Source organism: Pleurodeles waltl, chromosome 4_1, assembly GCF_031143425.1.
Source record: "Pleurodeles waltl isolate 20211129_DDA chromosome 4_1, aPleWal1.hap1.20221129, whole genome shotgun sequence".
In the NCBI taxonomy this organism is placed as follows: domain Eukaryota; kingdom Metazoa; phylum Chordata; class Amphibia; order Caudata; family Salamandridae; genus Pleurodeles; species Pleurodeles waltl.
The window spans coordinates 540,078,132-540,091,819 of record NC_090442.1 but is presented as its reverse complement, the minus strand read 5'-3'; the positions used below and the strand labels follow the sequence as shown (position 1 = coordinate 540,091,819).

Below are 13,688 nucleotides of genomic sequence, written 5' to 3'. Positions count from 1 at the left end.
TTTCTAACAAAACCAGACTTTTGACCCTGTGACTCCAGAAGGGAGACCTGCAAATTGAAATTTAGATTATGGCTAAATAATGGGCCCAAATATCTATACTCCTTAACCAACTCCACTTAAACACCATTCAGCCACCACCTAAAACGCAAGGACCTCCTCCATCCTTTGGAAAAAAACATAACCTTAGTTTTGGCCGTATTGATATTTAGGTAATTTCCCTTACAGTATAATGAGAAAACATTGAGTTCCCAGTGTCAGATCTAATAACACTGCATCATCTTTGTAAAACAAAGCGGTTATAGTATCCGTCACCAACGTAGGCAGCAAGGACAGGACCTAATTTAAGCCTACCCTGACATCAATTATAGAAATTGAAAACAAAAATGGTGCCAGGAGGCACCCCGCCTCAATCCGTTAGGGGTAATGATCTTTTTGGACAAGGCCCCATTACCCTCAAGTTCCACTCCAGTCTATGAGTCCTCATGCAACTGAACTACCGACTTCAAAAGACCCGGTGACAATTCCATCTGGCAATCTTTTCCCAGAGAACAGACCTGTTTAGAGTGTCAAACACAATTGACAAATCGATATATGACACACAGTGGCTGATTTTGATTAAGGGCATATTCTAACAACTTTAATATCCAACAACCGTCCATTGTAGAGTAACCTTTCTGAAATCCCATGAGAGTCAAAGGTAGTATTCTGGCAGTGCCACCCAATGTTCTAGTAGGCCTAACAAACGTCTCACATCCATTTTTACTCGAGTTGTCCAGCAATGTGATCATATGATAGAAGGTAGAGCCTTATCATCCTTCTTAAACAAAGGCACACAATGCCACCTTTCCAGGATTCCAGTAGATCGTGTCCATCAATTATATCTCTAAACAATAGAGTCAAGGGCTGTGCCCCACAGGCAGTGGTGAATTTTAATAATGTCTGAGGAAATACCATCTAGCCCTTGAGCTTTTCAGACCTTCTATCACTACTTCAATGCCACTAACTGAAGGGAGCGGAATGCTCTGACTCCCCGTGACCGGTATACTCTTTGGGCAGAGATCCCAAGGCCCCCCGACTTCATCTTTCATCTTGTATGATTTAGAGATGTAACTAACCCAGGTATCTTCAGGGATTGATAATGCTGTAATTTTTGTGGCTAGCCAGAGTATACTGTCAGAAATGCACCAGAAAACATTTAGGTTACCAATGTGCAGGGTAAAGACTGCCTTTGTCCAGAGACTCTCTCTTTCTCTGCACTTGATTTTTCGCAAATCTTTCCCGAACCTTTTCCTATGTTGTCTTACTTTACTCTCCCTCAACACCCCACCTGCTCTGTACAACTACTGATTCTCCTATTAAATGCTTTTCTAGCCCATGCTTTTTCCAAACTCAAAGAGTCCTTACTAACCTGCCCCCCTTCCACCACTACGAATGCTTTATCTCTTGAAGTGAGTTTTTAACAAGACTGAACTGCAAGGAGTGAGGGGGATTTGGGTTGCTCACTAAGTAACCCCAACATGCCATTTATAATATGACATTTTAGTTTGGCGGACTACACAATTCTAAGTTCCTTTTTACAGTACAAGGGCTGACTGTTACACCACCTATCACTTTCCTGAACCACCCTTGACAGTAAAAGTATTAGAGGTTTATGGTGTGCCCAACGAGATCTCCTAACACCAAATCCTTCACCATCCCAAAGTACTCCAAGGAAATAATTGCATAATCAATTAAAGACATTACCCATCCATTATCAAACATCAGCTAGGCTGCTGGTCCACCGACCATCTGTCAATTAATAAATACATTTTTAGGGTATAAAGTAGGGTCCTTCATTGCCTACTGCACCCCTCCCCCCTCAAGACCAGGCAGGGAATATCCAAAGCAATTTCTTTCTCCCTTTGGATATCATCCATCAGCTGGTTAGAAAGTGTCTAGACATTTAGGTCACTCACCATTAAAATTGGCACATCGGGAAAGACAACTGAATCTTAACTAGTAATTGTGCCAACTTCTTAATTTTTTTTTCCTTACCTTGTTTCAGTGGGACATATGTATTAATTAAAATCGGGTAGGGCCACCTATTTTGGTCCACCTTGTATCTTAGCTGAAGGAAGCCCTGACAGATAATACCCAAAATTTCTTAAAATCCCCTGTTAAGGCAAACACCACGACATTATGCATAATGGATACCAAAAATGCTGCCCCACCCCCCACAGGACATCTGAATTGCCTCTTGACTGCTTTATGAATAAAAAGTACACAGGCTGGCAACACCCAATCCTACATTGTCCAGGTTTCTTGTAAGGCAGCAACCCAGACTTTCTTGTCCTCAATGACAACCAACAGCGAATCAAAGTTCCTTTTTAGTCCAGAAAATTCCAGGATATGGCGCAGACTACAGAGATGTCAGGATCTAAAAGAAGAAGAGGGGTTTTGAAAACTCCTTTTTTTAATTAGTTGAGCTCGCAACACAATTCCATGAAGTGTCACTCTTTTCGGGTGGCTCTATCTAGTTGGCATAAATTTGCCTGCCCACATCAGTCTTCACACTTAGAATTATTAATAAATCAGCTCCCACCTGGCAGACCTCACACCTGTGGTGAGGGAACATGATTGCATGGGAGGGATGGGACCTGAGCCCGTACCCACAGCACATTTTGAGCCTTAAAAGGACTGAGGGTAGAACTTGCTGCTGGACAGATGTAGTATAAATATCAAAGCTAAGCTCTTCTAACTAGTTCAAGACTTCTTCTGCCACTATCCTAAAATAGAAGTGAACCCATATGGATGGCCAGGAAGGGTCTGACACACTGGTTTTAGGCTGGATAACCAAATAGATATATTTTTAAGAGCCAGCTGTGGAATAGATAGAAAAATAGATAAAATACATGGTCTATTAAGCTTCCCTCCTGTGTCAGTCAGGAAAGATATCCACAAGTTGAAGAACTCCAACAACCTCATGGTAGAGATTAGCAAAGGAATTTTAACCCGCACCAAGTGTCCTTCTCGGACATAACATTCTCCGGACCAGCTCCCACAGGGAATACCCACTCTCTCTGGGGGCCCTAAGATGCAGTCAGAGAAACCTGAGCAGACTTGAGGACTGCCCTATAATCCACATCCACGAGCTCTGGTGGAGTAGCAACTACACCAGGAACAGCCATACCCAAGGGAATGGAGAGAGTTTCCGAAGTATCAGGGGGAGGTGCTCTAGGCTTCTCAGATGTCAAATCCCCAGCCCCCAATCTAACCTTTCTAGTTTGTTTTAGTCATTCTTCTCAATTTCCTTTTTTACCTTTTGTTTAATGGTATTTTGTTTGTTGCAAGCTTTCCCTTTCCAGGCTTAGGCCTTGACTCCTGGACAGAATCGCCCTGGTTAATCCTGTAGGCTTTGTTGAAGATGGGAAAGACTTCGCGTGAATCCCCAGAGGTCTGAGGGGGGCTAGGGAGGGATGGCCCATTATTTGATCCCTCAGAGGCTAATAAACCCTCCTCCTAAAAAGGGCTTTGAGATCGCCAAGGCCATAGATTAATCACCTGCTTTGAACTTTGAACGGACAAATACGAGGGGGTCACCTGCTTGGGTACTCATTTCCACAGTACTTGTTACAGAGCTCTTTACACTGGACTTATTCTCTTCCCTGTTTGAATAGATGGGTTAATTCTCTCAATACAACAGATACAAAGTCTAATATATGATCTAAGCCATCAGTGTTCTTTTCCAATAAAGACAATTGATGACAAAATACGCTCAAGACACTGCAAAGATCTAGAGAAGCATACATAGTCTACTGAGGTATTGACTGACTGGTTCAGCACTAAATCTGGAGAGGCCAAAAGGTTAGCATGATCTGAGGTTGTAAAGCTAGGAGTACTTGCAAACAGGGCCATGGATCGTTTCTGCTGCTTTTGCGTTTCAAGCAGTCCTTTGCCATCCTGTCCGTGATGGGAGACACCAGTTTAAGTGGTGAGGTCTTAGGTAAAGTATAGTCTAAAACTGATGAGGGCTGAAAGGCCATGGGGACGGGTAAAGCCACCAACTCATTTCCCCCAGCGATGAACATGAAAAGAACCACTCACATGTAAGACCACCCACTGTTGTGAAAGAAGATGGTGCTTGCGTTGCAAAATGTAATGGGATGGGGGTGACCTCCTGATCTTCAGCAGGTATCTTGGAGCAAGTACCTACCCCCTGAGACTTCCTCAATTGAGTTGACTGTGCTGCTTTACTGACGGTGGGGTTATCATCAGTTCGTTTTGAAAAAAATGCTGATAATTTACTACCACCTTTAAGTATACCTAATCAGGAGCTCTATTCCTCAGTGGGTTAGCTTTAGTTTTTTGTCACAGTCTGGTGGTCATTATACAACCTAATCTCAATTCTTTAGCGGTCATCTTTCCAGTTGATTCAGCTGAAAATAGTAGACTGAGTAGGGTCAAAGAAAATCCCCCACTGACATGCCCTTTAGGAAGTCTTCAGCCTGCTCTTCCAGGAGAAGTCACCACCAATGGACAGCTCCTATCAGAATTGACTGGTACACATACACACATATAGGCTCTCAAAGCACAATCCAAGCATAATAAAGATTAAGCAATGAAAGGGGCATATTCTTCCCTACTCTCACAGTTAACAGATACAGTGCCCCCACTATGGGCCTTCCAAAACTCTCCAGGCAAATGCAGTAAATCACTGCCGAAACACAAACACTGCTAAAGCCAGCATTCTGGTGTACTCCAGCTATGTCACGTCCGGCTGCCCATAAAACAAAACTCATTTGTAAGTGAGAGCCAAACCCCTGTCCACTAGCTGCACCCAGGCCACCAGCCACGGCTGTGCTCAACCCCCAGCACCACCCATCAGCAAATGAGCCGGACCCCAGCACACCCAGCCCAGCCAGCTGATCACTGCCGACCCCACGCACCACAAAGAATCCCCCCGACCCCATACCATGCCCCCCACTCACCTAGTCTTCATGACGTGAGACGAGAGCGCCAATATGCCAGCATACTTGGGGGAGAACAACTTGGGACAGCTTGGAACACCACATACTAGGGAGGAAGAGGAGGTAGAGGATGTCACACTGGCTATGGCACGCGCACCTGGGCAGCTTCCGTGGACTCAGCAGTACCCGGTCCAGTGAGTCCTGCCCTCAAGGCGACTCTGGTAACTCACAGCTTTCCAATGGACTGGGGGGCCGAGGCCGCAAATCCCTGCACCTGACGATGGACAAGTGGCCCTTGCGCTGCACCCCTCTTGCTCAGTGCTTCGCCCCTCAATCTGCAACTGAATGGACTATGACCAGTACCAAAGACTATGAATGATACGTTTTCAGTCATGAACGTGAAAGAGATGGCGAAACAATTGAATTTGTGGAAAGACTACACACTCCAACACTGAAAGCTCAATGAATTTAATGTTGAAGAAGACATGAGCATTACAGTGGTTGATGGACGCTTGTCAGATTAATTAATAAGACAAATGCTGAGAGGAACTCAGTCTTGAGTGAGTGTTGATAGCTGCCAGAGTTAAGGAACACACTGAGACAAGCTGCTGACAGAGGCAGGATGTGCTCAGTCATTAGTGTGAAAAGTAATTTTAAACAAAAGACTGAAGGACACAAGTGATGTCTAAATGCAAAATGAACTCGTGCTTTAGGTGTGGATTTGCCACACAAAGGAAAGTGTCTTGCCATTGGTCAGATATGCAAAGTCTGTGACAAAAAGAACCATTCTGCAATGATGTGCAAAGCAAAAGTAAAAGCAAGTGTGTCACGGCGCGAAGACAAAATGGCCGACAGAATGTTCCAGAGGCAACATTCGAGGCACACCCACAAAGCCAAGCAGCAACATCAGTTGAGTTGATTGTCATCTAAATCATCAACAAACAGTTCTTCAGTCTCAATAATAAGTGAAAGTGAAGAAAGTGATTGTGCCATAGCAATGCTTACTTCAGAAAAATGTGCACATGTCAGAGTGGTCGCCTGTGAAGAGACAAGTCAGTCAAAACAAATTATCTACAAAATCATATTAACAGTGTCCAAAGATTACACTGAAAATAAATAGATGTTCAATACTTTTAATTATCTATTGTGGTTCTTCAGTAAATATAAAGGTGAAAGAAAAGTACAATAAACTGTCTCAGTTACCACGGCTTATGACAAGACCAAAGCGTACTTTTGGGCTGCACTGACACCCATGAAAAATTAAGGTTTGTTTATGGCAATGGTGAAACATAAGAAAACAAAGGTACAAGCACCAATCCATATGCTTCACGTTCTGGAGGCAAGTGCCTGCTTGCTCACTTTCACAATGGCTGCTGACATGGGACTGATTTCAGTGAATCACTACCTGAAAGTTCATCACAAAATGGTAAGTCAATTCCCTTCACTGTTTCATGGTTTAGGAAACTTAAAGACTATGAAAGTAAAACTACACATTAATGAGGATGTTCGTTATATTGCTCAGAGACGTAGACAAGTTGCTTTTCATTAACAAGAAGCTGTTGAAAAAGAACTTGAATCCCTACTTAAGCACAACATTAATGATGACCCACTGGTCCAACAGCATGGGTTTATCCCACAGTAGTAGGGCCTAACAAGGATGATAGAGGAGCTGTGCGCATAAGCATTTACATGCGCCAGGCAAACAAAGGGACTGAATGAGAGCGACATTCAGGGCTGCACGTTGCTGACATGACAACTCAACAGAATGGTGCAGAGATCTCGACTTGATTTGCATAAAGGTTATCATCAGTTAGAACTAGAAGAAAACTGCAGATATATTACAAACTTTGCTGCACATGTAGGTTTGTTTAGGTACAAGAGACTTAGTTTTGGTGTGCCAACATCTGCATACATTTTCTAAGATGTCATACGACGCATCATACAACCTGCTGTGAATGCATTTCACTATAGCAATGACATACTCCTCTTGGGAGCTACACAGAAGGAGCACTATAGAGCCCTCACCCACGTGTGTCAATTACTCAATGATGCAGGTTTGACTATAAACACAAACAAGTAATACAAAACTGAAATTTGTTTGGCCATATTTTTCCTGATGGGGGGCATGATGCCTGAACCTGCAAAATTCCAAGTCTTGAAATACATAATAGGATACATGAAGGGCTTTGTCACTGTCCATTACGAGAGTTAACGAAGAAGTGTTTCATGAGAATTGTCAGGAGACTGTGAAAAGAGTTCCAAGAGCATCAAACATGCCATCAAAAATGCTACAGAAATTGTGTATTTCAAATCAAATCAAAGATACACACAGAGATTGTGTTTGAAGCTAAGCCCTGTTGGGTTAGACGCTGTAGTTGCACAGTATAGAGGACTGCCAAATGCAAGAAGACAAATCGTGGACTATGCTAGTGAAAGTTTGTCTCAAAAAGAACAGGCTTACTCGTAGCCTGAAAAGGAAAGTTTGTCTGTGGTATGGGCTTGTGAACATTTCCATGTATTCCTGTCAGAAAGCCTGTCACACTGGTGACTGATCATCCAGCTTTGCTAACCATCTTTGGCAATTCAAAAGCCCAGATGCCTCCTTGAATTGAACAATGGGATGAGACTGCAAGAATACGATTAAACAATTGTACAGTGACCAGGAAAGGATCAAAATACAGCTGACTACTCTTCGAAAGTGCCTATTCAAGGTCCTGGTACCCCATCCAAAACAGCTGAGTACTACATCAATTTCATTGTCAAGTCATATACACCAGCTGCTGTACCATTAGCCCAAACTGTCACTTCTACAAGTCATGATAACCCCTTCTGTGCCGCGGACGTAGTGGTTACGTTGCACGGCACAGTGCTCCTGTGCAGAGGACGTAACCGTTACGTCCTCGGCCCGGAGGGAGTGCTAGCGCTCCCACCGTGGGGTTCCCCCCCCACCCCTTCCCTTCCACCCCCCTATAATGACGTCCCCACTGCCGGTCGTACTGGAAGCCATTTGCTTCCAGTGCAACAAAGGGAGAAACAGGTGAGCTTCTCCTCTGGTGGGTGGGGGGGGAGGGGGGTTTGGGACAAAGAGGCACCGGGGGAAAGGAAAGGCTTTTCCTTTCCCCTGGTGTCTCTTTGAGCATTCCTGCTGCCCGATCGCATTGCGAGGAATCCACAGGTAGCTAGTGTATCCACCAGAAAAAGCGTTACCGAAGGTAAGTAACTTGTTCTTCTGATGGATACAACTACCTGTGGATTCCTCACCTTATGAATAGAGTCCCAAGCAGTACCGCACTCGGTGGTGGGTGCCCTCCTGATTACACCAAGAAATCTTGCAATACCGAACGAGCAAAATGACCGTCCCTTCTCACTTCAGAGTCTAAACAAGGGTTTTACGAAGGTATGGAGGGACGCCCAAGTTGCCGCTTTACATATATCTATTAACGGAACTCCTCTCGCTAGGGCCGAGGATGCAGACTTAGCCCTAGTAGAATGGGCCCTGATACCTTCAGGAGGGAGTTTTTTCACCAGAGTGTAACAAATCTTAATACACAAGATGATCCACCTGGAGAGTGTTCGTTTCTGGACCGCTCTGCCCTTTCGCTGTCCAACATACCCAACGAACAGTTGATCATCCAGGCGAAAATCTTTAGTCCTCTCCAGGTAGAAACTCAGGGCCCTCTTAGGGTCCAACCTATGGAGCCTCTCTTCATCTTTAGAAGGGTGAGGAGGAGGGTAGAACGCAGGTAGAGTAATAGACTGCCCTATATGAAAAGGAGTGACAACTTTCGGCAGAAAAACAGCCCTCGTTTTTAGTACCACTTTCTCAGGGAAAAACATAGTAAATGGGGGCTTAGCGGAAAGTGCTTGAAGCTCTCCAACTCTCCTAGCAGATGTGTTTGCAATTAAGAAAACAGTCTTCAAGACCAAATATCTCAACGGACATGAATGCATGGGCTCGAAAGGCGAACCCATCAAGAACGTCAATACAAATTTCAAGTCCCACTGAGGCATGTGAAAGGGTGTAGGAGGAAACTTATTCACCAAACCTTTAAGAAACCTATTTACAATTGGAGACTTAAATAAAGATGGCTGGTCCGGAAGGCAAAGAAACGCCGACAGAGCTGCCAAATATCCCTTAACTGTAGCTATCGCACAGCCTTTCCTTGCCAAACTAAGAGCAAACAAATTAATATCCGAAAGGTGGGCCTTCAAGGGATCGTTTTGGTTCTCTCCACACCAAAGCACCGGCATAAATAGATTTAGTGGAGTGTCGCCTGGACGAGAGAATAACATCCACTACATCCGGTGGGAGAGAAAACGAACTCAGGTTGCCCGTTCAATCTCCAGGCATGAAGGTGCAGGCTCTGGAGGTGGGGGTGTAGAACCTGCCCCTGTGACTGTGAGATGAGGTCTGCCCTGAGCGGGAGACGAAGCGGAGGGCACAGAGAGTTGAAGCAGATCCATATACCATACCCTTCTCGGCCAGTCCAGAGACACTAAGATGACTTGGGCCCGGTCTTGATGAATCTTCCTCAGAACTCGAGGAATCAAGGTTATGGGGGGGAAACGCGTAAAGCAACTGGTCACTCCAGGACATCTGAAACGCATCCCCCAATGCTCCTTGCAACGGATACTGGAGGCTGCAGAACAACGGGCAATGTGCGTTCTCTCGAGTGCCGAATAAATCCACCTGAGGAGTACCCCACATTCTGAAGATGTGGAGGACTAGATCTGGATGGAGACGCCACTCGTGATCTACTGTGAAGTGACGACTGAGATCATCCACACGTACATTCAGAACTCCGGCCAAATGATTCGCTATTAAGCAAATCTGATGGTCCTGAGTCCAGGACCAGAGCCGCAGAGCTTCTCTGCAGAGAAGGTACGACCCTACTCCTCCCTTCTTGTTTATATACCACATTGCAGTAGTGTTGTCCGTCAGGACCTGAACTGACGGACCGCGAAGGGAAGGGAGGAAGGCCTTGAGCGCCAAACCTGCTGCCCACAATTCCAACAGATTGATATGCAATGTCTGTTCCGCTGGAGACCAATGACCCTTGATCTCCAGCTCTCCCAGATGAGCTCCCCACCCTAGAGTGGAAGCATTCGATATCACTGTGGCCACTGAAGGAGGCAGTGAAAATGGTTTTCCTTGGGAAAGGTTGCCGTCCTCTGCCCACCAAAGAAGATCCACTACAGCGTCCTTGGAGATCTTTATTGAATCCCTGAGATCTACTTTGTGTTGGAACCACTGCCTGCGGAGGCACCACTGAAGTGCCCTCATATGCCAGCGAGCGTGAGCGACCAACAGAATGCAAGAAGCAAACAGACCTAGCAGGCATAAGACCTTGAGGACTGGAACTGACGCTCCAACTTGAAACAACGGAATCAGCGCCTGAATGTCCTGAACCCGCTGAGGCGGGGGGTAGTCCCGAAACATTGTTGTGTCCAGTACTGCCCCTATGAACAGGAGGCGTTGAGAGGGCTCCAGGTAAGATTTTGGGCACATTTACAGAAAAAAACAGATCGAACAACTGGGTTGTCATTCGCAGATGAGACAACACAAGCTCTGGAGGCTTGGCTTTGATCAACCAATCGTCCAGGTAGGGAAAAACCACTACTTCCCTCCTTCTGAGATGTGCTGCAACAACTGACATCACCTTCGTGAAAACCATAGGTGCTGAAGTAAGTCCAAACGGAAGGACAGCAAACTGGTAGTGTTGCGTTCTGACCACAAACCGGAGATACTTCCTGTCCGACTTGATTATCGGAACATGAAAGTACGCGTCCTGCAAGTCGACAGACACCATCCAGTCTCCTTCGTTCAACTCCAATAGCACATGCGCTAGGGTCAGCATTTTGAATTTTTCCTGCTTGAGGAACAAATTCAAAATCCTCAAGTCTAGGATTGGCCGTAATCGACCATCCACTTTGGGAATCAGGAAATATCTTGAAAAACACCCCTGACTCCTTTCCTGCAACGGCACCAACTATAGCACTGTTTGCCAATATGGTTATAACCTCCTGTTGCAACAAAAGAAGATGGGTCTTCTGAACAAAAGGAGGGACGGGGGGAAGGAAGGACGGAACTCCTGAAAGGGGAGAGCATAGCCCTTTTCTACAATTCCTAGCACCCACGAGTCTGTTGTAATTGACTTCCATTTCTGCAGAAAAAGACTCAATCTTCCCCCTACAGGAGAAGTATGGATGATAAAGTGGGGAAAACTAGGGCTGCTTCTGCTGTTGTCCACCAGAGGAGGAAGAAGAAGAGAGCTGCTGGGCTGGACCTCTAGCCCTACCCCGCCCACTAAAGGCACGATAGGGCGGATTGGCAGGTTGCTGGGCGTAAGACTGTGACCTCCGAAAGGCAGAGCCTCGAATGAACCCCCGAAACCTGCGAAAAGGTCTATAAGGCGTTGTAGCAGAGGTCTGTAAGCCCAGGGACTTAGCTGTCGCCCGACAGTCCTTAAACCGCTCAAGGGCAGAGTCCGCCTTGTCCCCAAACAACTTTTCCCCATAAAATGGAAGATCCATCAAGGTGGATTGAACATCTGAAGAAAATCCAGAGGACCTTAACCAGGCATGCCTCCTAGTAGCCACAGATGTTCCCATGGCCCTGGCTATGGAATCTGAGGTATCCAGGCCAGATTGTATAATCTGCTGTGCAGCAGCCTGTGCATCCATAAAAAGGGATCCAAACGATTTCTGCATCTCCTGTGGCAGTTCCTGTGCCATTTCTTTAGCGGAGTCCATAAGAGCGTGGACATATCTGCCCAGCACGCAGGTAGAATTAATAGCTTTAAGCGCCATGCTGCAAGATGAAAAGATCTTCTTTGAAGACTGCTCCATCCTCTTGGACTCCCTATCAGTTGGGACTCCAGGGAATGTCCCAGGAGCAGACTTCGCAGAACATGACGCCTGAACTACCAAGCTTTCCGGAGTTGGATGCCGTGACAGAAAAACCGGATCTCCTGGTGCACCTCTATGTCTCCTCGCCACTGCCCTATTCACAGCAGGAGTGGTCACTGGCTTCTTCCACAAGTCCAAAATAGTCAAAGCCTTATTGAAAGGCAGCAAAGGGTCAGCACTGGACGAAGAGGGATGTAGTACCTCTGTGAGCAGGTTAGTTTTTACCTCCGCCACAGACAAAGGCAAATCCAGGTACTCAGCTGCCTTCCTCACCACTGTATGGAAGGAAGCGGCCTCTTCAGTAAACTCCCCCGGAGACGCAATGTCCCACTCCGGGGAAGTATCCAGACCACTTGCAGTGGCAAGACCCTGGAACTCATCTGAAGGCTCGATCTCGCCTTCCTCCAGCTGTCTATATTCCTCCTCTTCCAAAAGTCTCAATGCCTTTTTCTGAGATCGAAGATGTGTCTCTAGGGCCGGTGTCGACAAAGAGTCCATCGACGCCGACGACCTTGAATCCCGAACTGGACCAGGAAGACTCCTAGACTCAGCCGGTGCCAACACGGAGTCGAATGATGACCTTCTCCGAGTCGGTTAGCAGGAAGGTGATGGAGCCGGTCTGGATGGGGACATCAACGACGTCGGATGGCGCGGAGAAGGAGTCGGTTGACGTGAAGGAGGATCCACCGTCACAAGTGGAGGACTCCTGCCAGGGAGACCCTCGGCGCCGAACCGCCAGTCTCTGTAGGACAGAAGGGCATGAATGGAGCCACCCTGTACGGCGCCGGCGAGCCCATATTAAACACCAATAGCCCAGTGCGACCCACCGGTGCACCAGCAGGGGTCATGGATTGGAAGACGGCATACATTGCATTAAAAAATGCAGCTGGATCCGTCCCTGGAGCTGGGAAAGCCAGGTACTGTTGTGCAGATGTCTGCTGTACATCAGGCTCCCTCGACGCCGGCGAAAACTGAGGGCTACGATGAACGACCTCAAAAACAGATGGTGCCGGCGACAACTCTGGACTCTCAGGCTGAGGCGTGACAGTAGGACTCATCTCCCATGTCTTCTGGCGTCGTGATGATCGAGACCTCGACCGGCTCCGCTCCGAACGGCGCCGAGAGTCACGATGACGCCGCTTCTTATGCCTTTTGGGAGAAGCATGGGAGGAATCCTTTTTATGGCCATTCTTCTTCGCTTTAGCCAAGAAGAGCTTCGCATCACGCTCCTTCAGAGCTTTTGGATTCATGCTCTGGCACGAAGAGCATTCTTCCACATCATGCTCCGAACTAAGGCACCAAATACAGTCTGAATGAGGGTCGGTCACTGACATCCGAGCCCCGCATTCTCTACACGGCTTGAAACCGGACTTTTATGGAGGCGACATTGTAACCACCAAAAAGCGTTACAGTTATCAACGAGCCAGGAAGAAAAACCGTTGGCGTCGAAGGCACAGAAAAAAGGAAAACTGACATCAGTACGCCGACGAGGACCTCTTATTGGCACGTTGACGTCAGACGGAGTCACGTGGAGCCGTGCCATTATGACGTCCTCGTCGACGTGGACAGCTAGGAAGAAGACTTTCCGTCGGGTGCTGACGGCAGGACGAATTCATAAGGTGAGGAATCCACAGGTAGTTGTATCCATCAGAAAACAATTTACTCCAAAGGAGTACTGTTGCCGTGCATGAATGACATGTTTGTAGGTGGTGTACTAAATGCAGGTTTGTGTGAAATTGTCCTTAGAATTGTGCACAATGATATTTGTGTTGTCTTATTTCTTTTTAGTGGGATATCATTGGTGATTGCTGTGTCTGTGCAGAGTAGTTGCTG

General features: G+C 46.6%; 1 protein-coding gene across 1 annotated transcript in view; it reads right to left on the bottom strand.

Annotated features, from left to right (window-relative positions):
• Positions 1-13,688, bottom strand: part of ASZ1 (ankyrin repeat, SAM and basic leucine zipper domain containing 1) — a 995,454-nt gene that overhangs the window by 915,093 nt on the left and 66,673 nt on the right. The window lies entirely within an intron of this gene.